This window comes from Macrotis lagotis, chromosome 1 (assembly GCF_037893015.1).
Source record: "Macrotis lagotis isolate mMagLag1 chromosome 1, bilby.v1.9.chrom.fasta, whole genome shotgun sequence".
NCBI classification, from domain to species: Eukaryota; Metazoa; Chordata; class Mammalia; order Peramelemorphia; family Peramelidae; genus Macrotis; species Macrotis lagotis.
The window spans coordinates 170345252-170360795 of NC_133658.1; the positions used below are offsets into that span (position 1 = coordinate 170345252).

The window sequence follows — 15544 nt, forward strand, 5'->3', positions numbered from 1 at the left end:
TTTTAAATAATTGAGACATGAACACATTCATGCAGTATCTAGTGTGGTATAGTGAGGGATTGGAGATTTGGAGTCAGAAGACTTGGGGTCAAATTTTATTTCTGACATATAACCTCTATGGAATTCTGGAAAGTCACTGAAACCTCTCAATTGATGACTGATTCTATTATTATTATTATTATTATTACAGAGAAATTGCTGGTCTACTCCCTAATTCGATGGGGAAGGCAAGCTTTCATATCAACTTTGATAAAATTATAGTTCCAGATGAAAAAAATAAATTTTTTAGGCACAGATGATTCAAAGATAAAATCAAAAAGAGGACCTTCCCTAAAGACAGGTATTCTACAAGGACACCACATTTAAACAGCTAAGTGCAAGATAATTTAATAATTGTTAAATAATAGCTTGTATTTATAGAGCACTTTAAGGTTTGCAAAATATTTTACAAATGTGATCTCATTTTATCCTCATAATCTTGGCAAGCTGCTATTATTATTATTCCCCAGATGAGGAAACTGAGTCACACAGCGATTAAGTAACTTGCCTAACAGGTCTTCCTGGCTCCAAATCCATTGCTATGTTTACTATGCCTCTCAGTTGCTGAAGGAAGGAAGTACTAACAACTAAGATGTCACTTCCAATGGAAGCCTTTTAAGTGAAAGGGCTCTCACAAATTGACTTTGACATATAGCACAAGGAGATCAAAGACCAACATAGTAAAGGTTTTTATGTATCAAAATATTCCTCTTTTTGTGAAATTCAAGAACTAGAAATAAAGATTACCATGCCCTGGGAAAAATGGTTAAAAAAATGTGGTAAATGATTGAAACAGATTTATTGTAGTTCCATCATTTTTAGTCTTTTCCAGCTCTTCATGATCCTATTTGTACTATTTTTTGGCAAAGATACTGGAATGGTTGACCATTTCCTTCAGCAACTCATTTTACAGATGAGGAACCTAGACAAGCACAGTTAAATGACATGTTCAGGATCACACAACTAGTAAAGTGTCTGAAGTCAGATTTGAACCCCAGAGTCAATGTGCTATCCACTGTTGCCACCTAGTTTCCTTCAGTAACTGTCCAGACTCTTCAGTCTTGTCTGACTCTTCATGACCCTGTGAACCGTAACACAGCAATACTGTCTAGAGGTTTTCTAGGCAAAGATACTGGAGTGGTTTACCATTTCTTTCCCCAGGCAAACAGAGAGGCTAAGTAATTTGCCCAAGGTTATTATCCAGGGTTATACAAGTATCTGAAGTTGGATTTGAGTTCAGGTCTTCCTGACTACAGGCTCAGCACTCTATCCACTGCCCTGACCTAAACTGCCACTAATAGAAGATTACTATATACTGTAAAAAATGACGATGATGTGGTTGAAGATGAAAAATTAAGAGGCACAGGAAGATTTATGTGAACTGCAATGACAAAAAGGACAAGGAAAATAATATACTCAATGACTAGTACAATATAAATGAAAAGAATGAAGAAATGAAAATAAACTCTATATAATCATAATATCCAAGTAAAGTGACTCCAGAGAAAAGTTCAGAAAATATACCTCCATTCTTTCTTTGTGGTTGTGAGAGCTTATGATATATAATAATGCTTGTACTATCAGACACTGCTGATATCTGAGCAGTCAACTGATAAAGTCCTGAACTTCAAGTCAGAATGACTCAGGTTCAACTCCTACCTCAAACATTTCATTATCTAGGGCAAGTAATTTAACCTATCTAGGTCTCAGTTTTCTCATCTGCAAAATGAGAGGATTGAACTCAATGACAACAGCAGTTTTGCTAAACTACTTTTCCTCTCTTATTTATCAAAAGGCAGGTTAGATGGGTAAGGAGAAAGGGATATACTCAAAATGAAGGGGATATAAGAACAAATGATATTAATTTCTACTTGATGATTGTCACATATCAGCCTAAGTCATATCCATCAGACCACAGAGGTGGAGTTGAACTTCTAAATTCTAATAGACATTAAGTAATACAACTCTAGTCCCATCACCACCAACCACACTGACTACCTTTCTACATTCAAGTTTTCTCTGACCCAAGGAAAATGTCTATTGCTAGAACCCAAGTTCTATTCTTTTCAAGAAAAGCAGAGCTCCAAGGCTAGATAGCTTAATGAATTGCTCAGGATCTACTTGCCACCATCACTGAGAGACCCTCTCAAGCTCCCCTTTCTTCATTCTGCTCTGAGATCAGGGAAGTAAACTCCAGAATTCCTATCTTACCCTGTTGCAGAGAGCCAAGAACAAAATTGCTTCAGGATGTTCCCCATAGCCCCCCAAATAAAGGGCTGTCCAAGAGGCTCCTGTTTCTACACAGAAGTCTCAGAAGTATGGCAAGCACAGCAACATGCCAAAGCTGTTCCCTGGGCAAGCAAGGGCAAATTAAGCAGAAAATTAAGTCTCTGCTCTGTCTCCACACAGAAACTCAATTAATTCTTTCTATACAGATTCATGAGAAAGCTTCCATACAAATAGGGAGAGTGTGAAGGAATCCAAAAATGAAAGCCGAAGGCAACATATGGTCCATGGACTCTCCCTGGGGTCCATTTAATGCCGCATCATTTCATGACTAAATAAGACTGCATCGGTGGCATCATGTCCCCTCCTCCACCAACTTGGGCTCCATTGGAGACAGCAACTGATTACTTTTCCACAGTGTTCAGCAAATCCCACTGTCCTTTCAGCTCACCCTGATAGGTGAAATGATTAAATGCCACATTAAGACTTTTCATAAAGGAAAAGAGCAAGGAACTGGCTATTTGATGCAAGGTGGCATTAAAGATGGATTTTCAAGACGAGGACATGGAGAATCTAAGGAAGGCTACTGAGTCATATTTCCCCTGAGGCATGTGAGAAACAAAGAAAGGAAGAAAGGAAGGAAGGAAAGAAGGGAGAGAGAGAGTGGGAGGGATGGAAGGAGGGAGGTAGAGGAAGGAAGCAAGGAAGGGAAAAAAGGCATCATATAGAAGAATGGAGTCTAGTATGTAAGAGTTTAACTGTGACATCATTGTTTGTCCATTGTTCTTGATGAGGACCAAGACATCAAGGAGGGATGTGCAAAATCACCAGCCTCACTTTCTCCTCCAGAACCATCTGGATACGGTGACAAGATAATAGATCAGGACAACTGGAGATGCCCCTGATTCAGTGGGAGACCTGGGCCTTTTTAAGATAAGATCTTTCCTAAGTCTCACTTTGTCTGAGGCATCGCCTATTCAGTGATTAAGGCAAGTAAGAAATAGGGGTGGGGAGGGGATGACCTCTTTTGCATAGTCAAAAAAAATGAACCTGGGAGGGGAACACTTTGGCTTTTTGGCTTTCTGGCCAAAAACAAGAGAATCAATTGTTATTCACTATGAGCCATCAAAATTGCTGATGTCATTGAATCCAAACCTCTCATTTAATTAAGAAGAAACTGAGGCCTGGATAAATTAAATTACATGCCTGAGATAATGTAGTGTTTGAGGTAGGTTTTAAACCTGAGTTTATGTTTTTGGTTTTGGTTTTTGGTTTTTGCAAGGCAATAGGATTAAGTGACTTGCCTAGGTTCTGAGGCTAGATTGAACTCAGGTCCCCTCCTGACTCCAGGGCCTGTGCTCTATCCACTGTGCCACCTAACTGCCCCTTGCCGGAATCTTTCTGACTCGAAGTCCAGTACTCTTATCAGATGACTGCTCAAATATCAGCTGTGTATGATAGCACAATTATTATACATCATAATCTCTCACCACTACAAAGAAAGAAAGGAGGTGCATTTTCTGAACTTTATTCTGAAGTCAACCTACTTGGATATTATGATTACATAGAATTTAGTTTCATTTCTTTGTTCTTTCCATTTACATTGTTCTATTCATTGGTTCTTTTTGTCACTTTGCATCAGTTCACAAAAATCTTCCCTTCATGTTCCTCTGAATTCTTCATCTTCAACAAAATTATCATTATCATCAATTTTTACAATGCAATAATCTACCATTAGAGATACTTAAGCAGGGCAGAGGATAGAGTGCTGAACCTGGGATTAGGAAAACCTGAGATCAAATCTGGCAGTGTCCCTGGCAGATTGCTCAGGGACACTGAAAGAAAAATTATTTACCTAGGATTCCATGGTTAGTTCATGACAGAAGCTTAGACTTGAACTCAAATCTAACTCTTAGGCTGGCTCCTTGAATATTCAGTAACTTTCATTGTTATGATAATTATTATGTGATCAGAAGATTTGGGGAAGATTTCTGCTCCTGCTCTTCATATGCCATCTGGATTTGACATCAAAGAGAACTAGAGGATATAGCTAGAACTGATCTTTTAGGAAAGCCTTTAAACTTCCTTGATCTGAAAGTCATCTTACCAAATGCTACATGATATGGTCCAATAAATATGACCTAAGCTGATATGAACCAATTCTCAAATGGCAAGTTGAATTTTTAAATTCTAATAAACATTAATTGTAGATTTCCCATAAGGTCATGCCCCCCCCCTTCTCTTTTGACTCCATTCTTTCTCACTTGGTGATCTTAGCAGTTCCCATGATTCAATATCATTTTTCTGCAGTTGATTCCCTAATCTCTCTTCTAATCTTTGGTCACATCTCTTCACTGCCTTTGACAGCCCAAACTGGACTCCTAAGGTATCTTTTTTTTTAAGGCTTTTTGCAAGGCAAATGGGGTTAAGTGGCTTGCCCAAGGCCACACAGCTAGGGAATTATTAAGTGTCTGAGACTGGATTTGAACCCAGGTACTCCTGACTCCAGGGCCTGTGCTTTATCCACTGTGCCACCTAGCTGCCCCAGGTATCTTAAATTCAACAAAACTCATTCCCATTCTCCCCTAAACCCTCTCCTCTTCCCAACTTCCATATTACTGTTGAGAGCACCACTCCGCTCACGTACATAAGTCTACAACTTTGCTTTCAGTCTCCTCACATATCCAAATCTCAAATTTGTCAAACTGAGCTCTTTCTAGCTTTGCATCTCTCATATTCATCCTCTTCTCTATACTCAGAGAGTCACAATTCTAATTCCTCTCAACTACTATATTGCCATAGACTTGCATTAGCCTTCTTCCTAGTCTCTTAACTCATCTTCTCTACTTCAATCCACCCTCTACTCAGCTAACAAAGTGATTTATCTAAAGTGCAGGTCTGATGCTTCCCCTCTGTTATCTGTAGTATCAAATATAAACTCATTTATTAGCACTTAAAATTCTTTATAACTTGGCTCCTTCCCATCCTTTTAGCCTTCTTACAATTTGATTCTTCTGTGGAACAAATGCCAGGTCTAGAGTTAGGAAAACTTGAATTCAAATTTGACCTCAGACACTTACTAGCTATGTGACACAGGGCAAGTCACTTTACCTCTGTTTGTCTCAGTTTTCTTAACTGGAAAGTGGGGAAAATAATAGTACCTACTTTCCACGGTTGTTATAAGGATTAAATGAGATTAGCTATTATTAATGTACTCTATGTTCCAATAACTTGGCTTACTTACAGTTTCTCTAACTAGAAATTCCATTTCTCACTTCCCCCCCAATAGCCAAAACAATCTATGCCCCCTTCACCTCCACCTCTTAGATATTTTTTTATATTCCCTCAAAACTCAGTACAAATCTCACTTTCTACCAGATATTTTCTGGTTCCTCTAGCTGCCAATGTCTGCCTCTCTCAGAGGGTTGGTCTTCTCTGAATATATTTTATATGCACCTAGTTATTTACATACTAGTTCCCCTTTCCCTCCTTGAGGGAAGGAACTGTTTTTTGTCTTCTAGTTTGTTTTTGGCTTTCATTAGTACAATGCCTGGCAAATAGTAAAACACTTACTAAATTCTTATTTACCTATTTATTAGAACTGACTACATACAAGTTGCAAAAATGATCTGGGAATTGGTAATAATCACAATCAGAATCTAGAGGGGGATTATATAGACAAATATCATAAATCTCAAAGGAATAGAAGTTGCTGAGTGATGGGAACAAAAGGATAGATTGGAAGTGGCAATGAAGAACAAGGGATATATTGTAGTTCTTATTCTTTTTGATTAATGTTTCTGAAGATATTCAAGAAGTCACATCTTGTGCTATAGCAGGTGGTCTCTATTGCTTGGGGACACTGAAATAATAAATGATTTGCCTAGGATTACATGGTTAGTTCATATCAGAAGCTAGACTTGAACTCAAATCTAACTCTTAAGTTGGTTTCTTCAATATTCAGAGGCTTTCATTGTTATGATAATTATTGTGTGATCAGAAGATCTGGGGAAGATTTCTACTCCTGCTCTCATGGCATCTGGATTTGACATCAAAGAGAACTAGAGGATATAGATAGATCTGATCTTTTAGCAAAGCCTTGAGACTTCCTTGATCTGACAGTCATCTACTATATATAAGTTGCAAAAAAAAAGGTTCTCCTTTGCATTGGTGGAAGGAATTTCTAAAGGAAGCTAGTGGAAAACTGCTTCCCCACCCCATCTCCTTAAAAAAGTGTATATTTATATAAGGATTTACAATTTGGAAAGCACTTTACATTCATTATCTTATTTGATCCTCACAACCCATGAGGTAGGATATACAAACATTATTCCTCTTTTACAGATGAAAAAACTGAAGCCCATAGTAGTGAAGAAGTGACTGGCCCAAGATGTCACTATGATTCAGTGGCAGAGTCAGTTCTCTCGACTGCAAATCTAGTGCTCTTTCCTTCATAGCAAATATTCTTAGATTACCTGATCTTTTAAACAGTGATTCTATAATCAATAATTTCATCAAAATAAAAGAAGGTTTATTTCTCTCAAGTTATATTACAAGGGCATGCGTGAATTTGTTGTCAATACTGATCCAAGAGGTTGTTTTGTTCATTACTGAGAAATTACATATCACTTTGTCTATATAATCAATACATGTCATTTAAAATAGACTGATAGTATTAATTCTATGATTTGGGGAAGTTTCAAAACTGGACATGCCTAAATCAGGTCCATTCACTCCTAATAAGTGAGATTAAAGTTAACTTCAATCAATAAAGTCGTGGTAACTAAACTTTCATGCCTGAAAATCCAGTCCAACTCTATTCAGTTTTAAACTTCATAACTTGTTTGGAAGGCTGCACTGTATTTGACCCAGAACCTCCGCCAGCTGGGAGGGTGAGAAAATCAACATTCAAGCCAGGACTTGGGGCTGAGCTGCCCTTGCTTACTGGGAAAGTTAAAATAATCAACCCATCATTCTTTGACTAGCCAAATAATTCCTCCTTCTCTTTTCCCTTCCTCCTCTTCTCTTGTGATTTGAAATTGGACTACTTATTGGTGACATTTCTGTCTGCTCTCTAATGCTCATCTGGGTTAGCCCTACCCCTCCCAGTCCCTGTCCCAAGCTTCCCTCCAGTTCCATTGTGCTATCTTGAACCCTGGACCTATTGTAAACAATCTGCCTTTGTATTGTTCCTTTCTCCCATTTTACACTCTGGGGAAAACCTGGTTTTCCCCAGTAAATACTGATTTCCTGGTCACCCTCTAGAGAACAAGAAGTGATTTCTTGTATGTCTTCAGAAACATTAAGTCAAGAAGGATGAGAGTTACAATATATCCCTTGTTCTTCATTGCCACTTCCAGTACATCCTTTTGTCCCCATCACTGAGCAACTTCTATTCCTTTGAGATTCCTGATATTTGTCTATATAATCCCTTCTAGATTCTGATTGCAATTATTTACCTACTAATTCCCAGATCATTTTTGCCTCTTTATTATGGAGTTCAGCAACTGGTTCATGGTCTTCATCTCTATCCTAACTCCGTGTTTTCATATTTGGGGGATTCAATATACATGTTATGGCCCCCTCAAAAATCCCAAACTTGACTGATCTACATTTTTTTCCAACCACCACCATTTGATATCACCATCAAAAGCAATAGTTTTACCATTATTAGATTCCTCTCTGAGATCATAACTTTCCAGACTTCCATCTCTCCCCCCTAATTTACTCCCCTGGGGCCTATTCTTTATCATCATTGAGTTCTATAGTCCCATCCCTCCCATTTACTATTCCAGCATATCATCCATGCTCTGGTTTTACTTTCTTCTCCTCATAATCTTAACCATTTCAAATTTATTATCCTCTAATCTGTACTCATATCTCTACACTACTATCTTTTTTAGTCTCATATCATGTGAAAATTTGCTACTTGTACTCTTTTTTTTTTTTAAGGTTTTTGCAAGGCAAATGGGGTTAAGTGGCTTGCCGGAGACCACACAGCTAGGTAATAAGTGTCTGAGGCCAGATTTGAACCTAGGTACTCCTGACTCCCGGGCCAGTGCTCTATCCACTGCACCACCTAGCTGCCCCTGCTACTTGTACTCTTAATCCCATGCCATCTCTGTCTTCCTCTAAATCACTGATAAAATAAGCTGAACAATATAGAGCCAAGGAATGATTCCTTGGAAGCTCTACTAAAGGCATTGGCCCAAGCTGACATCATTGCTAAACCCAAACCCTGATTTATTCCTCACCTTCTAAGGACTTATTCACTCTACTCGGGGCTACTGAACCAAGAAGGAAGACACATAACATCCGACTGAGTCTACTCATAATTTTTATTTAATCTCAGCTACAGTATTTGCTGATAAATAGCAATCCTCTTTCATAAATGATTCTCAATCACATATCACACAACTATTGTTCTAAACCTTCTCTTCTTTGTTCAGCCCACTATATGAAACCTCAACCTACCCTCTTCACAAAGACTATCACTTCACACTTTATCAAGAAGATAGAGGCTATCATAAGCTTCCTCTTCTCCCCACTTCTAAAACTCAAATCCCTTGGATATCAGCCCCAATAATTTCTACCAATCTAAGAAGAAACTCTTATTGTACTCTTGTACTTGTACTCTTAATCCCATCACCTGCAAAAGTTTGCTCCCTTCAGTCAACTTCTCCCTGTAAACTTTAATTTTCCTTATCTCAAATCTCCTTTTCTGCTGCCTTTAAATAGGCTTAGATTCTACCCATACTTAAGAAACCTGTTAAATCTGAAATCTCCTCAAGTTTATCATCTTATATTTCTTCTGCCTTTAATAACAACCCAAATTTATGTTTCAAAATTCTTTATATGCATTATCTCATATGATCTTCACAAAAATTCTCTTATATTGGTACTAGCTAGTATTTATTGCTATTATTATTATTATTATTTCCATTTATTGATGATTATAGGGGTTAAGTGACTTACTCAAAATCATACATCAGGTAAGAGTCAGAATTAGTGTTTTAACACTGGTCTATTATGCCATGCTACCTCTATATCACAGTCAAAATTTTAGGAAAGAGATCTATATTCATTCCTTCATTTCTTTACCTTCCACATTCTTCCCAATATCTTGAAATCTGGCTTCCAACCCTACTATTGAGTAAAACTGTTCTTTCTGGAGTTATTACACTATTCTCTAAGAAGAATGCAAATTAGGTCATGAACTGGTTCATTTCATAATGAAAGAGTTCCTGCTATTTAATAAATACTTAATAAATGCTCATTTATTAAATTAGCTAAAGTGTCCTTTAGCTAAAGACATTAAAGTTCTAGATTTCGTTGTCTATACAACATGTGTCCCAGAGGAATATTTGAATCAATCATACTCCAATCTCCTCTCTTTTTTAGGTACATTATCAGACTATAGACTCATCTTGGACTCACAAATCACCAAATGACCCCAGAGCAATTTCATACGCTGTTAATACACAACTCACTTTTACTCAGTTATTTTGTCAACCCATGTCAATTTTATACTTATCCCTATTATATTTATTTTGTTCTAAATATTGGTTCATAAATTCAGTCAGTCAAAAATCTATTTTTGGCTCATGACTGTGTTACCCAGTATTTTAGCTATCCTTCTTAGTCTCATATGTGAAAATTTGATAAGTATGCCATTTCTGTCTTCCTCTAAGTCATTGAGAAAATAAATGCTGAACATCATATGGCCAAGGAATTATTCCTTGGAAGTGCTACTAGAGACATTGGTCCAAACTGACATTATTAAATTAATGACTATTCTGAGGATCTTGATCATTCAAACAGTTCTGAATCAATATAATGGAACTCCCATCTACTACACAAGAGTAACATGAAAGATTTAATCAAATACTTGGCTAAAATCTCGGTTTACAATCTCTATGGCATTCTTCATTGCTAACATTCTAGCATACCTTCCTAAAAGGGAAATGAATTTAGTCTTCCATGAATTATTAGTGATCATTGATTTTCTTTCTAAATGCTTCTAATCTAAACCATTCCTTTAATAAGTCTAAATTTTTGCCATTAATCAAAATCAGTGAGTTTTTAATATTCTTTACTTTTTTTTTATTTCAGGCATTTGCTCAACTTTGAGGCTCTCTTCAGTGCTTCATTTTTTTCCATTGATCACTGGCAAGCAATTCAATAATTATATCCGAAAGTCTTTTCAGTACCCTGATATGTAATTCATCTGATCAGATGACTTCTACTTACTTCACTTATATATTTAGGACTTCTTACATAGTTCCCAAACAACCATTATGTTTTATCAATACCAATGAAATTATTTTCTTTAGTAGAGAAAAAAATAAGCAAAGACAAATTTAAATAGATCTTCCTTCTCTCCATAATCCATTAGTCTTATCTCATATTACTCAAGCAGAAATCCCATAACTTTTTTGGACCTTCTCTTTTTTCCCCAGTATAACTTTAAAAAAATTATTATCTTTAGCATGGCACTATCATCAGCTAAGAGTTTATTGTGAATTCTAGGCATCCTCACATTATTCTTGAAGTATTGTACCATAGTCTTATATTCATCATCAATCATTTGCCCTTTGTTTCATGTTCTGTATGCTCCTTAAAAATCTAAGTTGATTAGTAGTTCCCTGTGCATTCATTTAAAACAGCTCCTTCCTTTCTTCCTCATCAAAATCAGCTGTGTTTACACCTTCAGAATTGCATTCTTGAGAGTTTTCTATCCCTCTTAGAACAATTTCCCCTATGGAATTTCATTGTATAAGATCCTACTAGGTTTTTTTTTCTCTAAGCCTTTTTTTCTGTCCTCTCAAAATCTAGTTGGTATATTCAACTATACTTAACTCTCTGAACTTTAAGATGGAATAATTATTTTTCCCCCAGCATTAATTCCTACTTAACAATCTCTCTTTAGTGACCAGAATCAGATCAAGAATAGCAATTTCTCTCATCCATTTCTTTTAAGTTTTGAAGAATGAGACCATCATTAAAACAGATCAAGCAATGACCAGATACTAAGCATTCAGCAGAGAAAGAGTTACAGTCTATGACCAAATCATTGCTATATTATAATTCCATGACAGGTTGGTCAGGTTTCTACTGAGGCATCTCTCTCTGGAATCACTTATATAAATGGTCACTTCAACTCATAAATTAGGATCATTAGGGATCATTAAAAGTCTCATCCCTACCAGTTTGCTTCCTAACTAACAATTAACCAAACCTAATTATCTTTTTTTTTTGTTATTTACTAAGAAGGTATAGAAACAACAGTTGGGATAATACATGCTCTCATTGCAGGTTCTCTTCTCAAGTTATTACTGGTGCTCTCTGCTAATATTCTTAATATATTACAACCACTATTCTCTGTGGTATCTGGCTTATTAAACCTATATATGAAGTTAATTTTCTATTGATTTTTATTTTAAAATTTTATTGAAAGAGCATAAGGCTCTTTTGGCTGGAATGGGAGGGTCTTGTCAGGAACATGAGACTGGAGAGATTGGGAAATAGACTTAGGGATGAAACCCAAGGAAAAGATGAAAATATAGTATCAGGACCTAGACTTTGACAGCCTACCCTGGTTATCTGATGAGGTCACTGATTAATGGAGCTAGTGGTTTGCTATGTGAATTTAGGGCAGCAAATTCATCCATCCCTAAAATAATAACAACTAAAACAATCCATAAACAAGAAAGCCACCTGAGAAGAAAGGGAAGAGGAAAAGGAGCAGGGAGAAGAAGGCAAAATAATCCAGCTATCCAACCACATAGCAAGAGAGTACCACCTCATAAGTCCTGACCTCTAAATCACATGGGCTTTAGGAAATTGAAAACTGGGATAGAATGCAAACAGAATAAAAACTGACTGGCTAGGGTCTTTGGTCTGAAAAAAGGGAAATGCCACTGATTTATTAAACCAGACATTCACTAACCTACTCATATACACCTCATGGACAATTTATAGAACTGCATTTCACTGCAATGGGCTCAACTTTGAACATAAATGAATGGCTTTCATGGAACATGCTTCTTATACTCTGTTTGACTCAAAAATAACATCAAAAGAATCTTTTTGCTCCATAGAAGGACAGAAAACTGTGCAAGTCTTCCATCTCTTCCACATATGTTTATCTAATACCAGCAGCCCAATATGAAGACCCAACACACACACACATACACACACACACACACACACACACACACACACGCACATTTCCAGAACCCAATTTCAGGAGCCTTATTGTCCCTCATCAAGGTCACCATCACCTCCCTCTGTCCTGGTCAAATGCCCAAGTGTCATCTGGGAAGGTTTTCCAAAGTAATAATAGCTAGCATCTAAAAAGCTCTTTTAATTTTGCAAAGTACATCATACATATTATTTCATTCAAATCTCCCGAAGAGACTTGTTAAAGTCTACAGTCAATATAAATCATAGAACAGCATGAGGAACAAAAAAAATTGTGCCCATTCCATTCAATTTAATAAGCTATGGTTGAATTCATATTATGTCCAGGATATTATGCTAAGTACAAGAGATAAAAAGATGAAAAATGACACAGTCCTACCCTCAAGGAACTAGAATCTAGTAAGGAGAAAATATGTTCAAAAGTATGATGGTACAGGAAAGACTGTGATATGGGTAAAAGAAAACCCGGTAAAATACTGTGAGAAATTATTTAAGGAAGGAGTAAGGACAGGGGTCTCTGATATATGGAAGTGGAAGAGAAATCTGTTCCATGAATGAAGACAGAAAAAAAATGGTAGGATAAGAAAAAAAAAAACTAGTGAACAGTAGAGTTTGGAATTTAAAACATGTGAAGGAAAGTGGTTTAAAATAAGAGTGGACAAACGTTTGAAACCAGTTTGAGATAACCTTGAATATCAGCATTAAGAATTTAAATTTGCCCTTTCTGTGCTGCCCAGAAGAGGGGTCCATATGGTGTTGTTCACAGTTTCCGTCGTAACTTTCAAGGGAAACTTTCACAATGTCCGGAGCCCTGGATGTCTTGCAGATGAAGGAAGAGGGTGTCCTCAAATTCCTCGCTGCAGGCACCCATTTGGGTGGCACCAATTTGGACTTCCAGATGGAACAGTATATCTACAAATGGAAGAGTGACGGCTTCTATATCATTAATTTGAAGAGAACTTGGGAAAAGCTTCTGCTGGCAGCCTGTGCCATTGTTGCCATTGAAAATCCAGCTGATGTTAGTGTCATCTCATCCAGGAACACTGGCCAGAGAGCTGTTCTGAAATTTGTTGCTGCCACTGGTGCCACACCTATTGCTGGACGCTTCACCCTGGGCACCTTCACTAACCAGATCCAGCCAGCTTTCAAGGAGCCTCGCTTCTTGGTGGTCACTGATCCTCGGGCAGATCATCAGCCTTTGACTGAAGCATCATATTTTAACCTTCCAACCATTGCACTGGGCAACACAGACTCCCCACTTCACTATGTGGACATTGCCATTCCATGTAACAACAAGGGAGCTCACTCAGTGGGTCTGATGTGGTGGATGCTGGCCCGAGAAGTCCTGCGGATGCGTGGTACCATCTCCCGGGAGCACCCATGGAAGGTCATGCCTGATCTTTACTTCTACAGAGATCCAGAGGAGATTGAAAAGGAAGAGCAGGCCGCAGCTGAGAAGGCAGTGACAAAGGAGGAATTTCAGGGTGAATGGACTGCACCTGCCCCAGAATTCACTGCTGCTCAGCCAGAGGTGGCTGATGGGTCTGAGGGCATCCAGGTGCCATCTGTGCCCATTCAGCAGTTCCCTACTGAAGATTGGAGTGCTCAGCCGGCTACTGAGGACTGGTCTGCAGCTCCTACTGCTCAGGCCACTGAATGGGTAGGAACTACCACAGAGTGGTCCTAAGTTTTACCCAGATGCTCTAATAGTGTTGGAAAAATGCTGATGGAATAATAAACATTGGTTTTTTAACAAAAAAAAGAATTTAAATTTTATGTGATGGGCAATAGAGAGACACTGGATGATTTGGATTTTTTAAGAATAGAAGTGCTTTGACAATGAGAGTACAAAAATTCAATTTAACATTTTCTAAGTTCTTTCAGTTTGTGAGACATGGTAATTTAAGAGAGTTGTACAGACAAAAAATGAGTTAAGAGAGTGGATAGATTAAGATAGGAAGAGATTATAACAAAACTCTTACTGGATAGTGTTGAGAATAAAGTGAATGGGTGACCCAGACTTGGAGCCAGTGAGTATAGGCTAACTTTTCTAAGAATATGGTTGTGAAAAGAAAAAAAAAGATGTAGGAAAATAAGCTTAAGTCCAGGAAAATATTTTATTTTTTTTTTTAGGATGAAAGTATCTATAGTATACTTGTGATCGGTGGGGAGGAAGGCAATAGAGAGGAAGAGACTGAAGATGCATGAAAGGGAATAGGGTCACAAAGGAAGCAGGAGAGTACATATAGGTGAGGTGATTAATCTCAGTAAAACATAATAGTAGAGAAGGAGAAAGGAAAAAGAGTTGTATTAGCAGAATTGGAGGAGAGGAGGAGAGAAATGGGGGAATTGTTTCAGTCCAATTGCTTCAGTCTTCTCAGAAAATTAAGAGATGAGTAAAATCTTGAGAGAGAAGGTAGGAATAGATTGGGAAAATTATGAAGGAATGTCCTGGTAAGAAAGAAATAAATTCAAACAATTCTGAAGTGCTACCTCATATCCATCAGATTGGTGTAGATGACAAAAAAAGTAAATAAATGTTGAAGAGGCTATGGAAGACAGCTACACTGTCAAAGGAGCTCTGGACCAATTCAGATCTTTTTGGGATATGTCAGTAGTTGAATCCTTGGGTCAAAGGTATGCCCAGTTTAGTAACTATTTGAGCATACTTCTAAATTTCTATAGGGAAAAGATCTATATGTATAAAACTATTAATAACTATTTTTTCCATAGCCAAGGAGGAACAAGTACTTATAAAGCAACTACAATGTGGTAGGCACTATGTTAGATGCTTTACAAATATCCTATCTGATCCTTAAAACAAACCTGTGAGGTAGCTGCTATTATAAACCTCATTTTATAATTTAAAGAAATTGAAGCAGATGGGTTAAATGATTGTCTAGTCACATGGCTAATAAGTGTCTGGCATTACAGGTCTTCCTGACTATCCAACACACCAAGTAGCTTCTAAAACCTTGGAAACAATAGGAATTCCCAACAATTTTGAAATGATTGAATAAATTGGGGTATATGGTTGGAAAGGTATATTGTTTCAATGTATGAAATGATGAAAGGG

At 37.4% G+C, this 15544-nt stretch overlaps 1 long non-coding RNA gene and 1 pseudogene across 2 annotated transcripts in view; both read left to right on the plus strand.

Moving 5' to 3' along the window:
- LOC141504397 (uncharacterized) overlaps positions 1-15544 on the plus strand; it is a 164258-nt gene that overhangs the window by 133287 nt on the left and 15427 nt on the right. The window lies entirely within an intron of this gene.
- Positions 13268-14182, plus strand: LOC141514709 (small ribosomal subunit protein uS2 pseudogene; annotated as a pseudogene).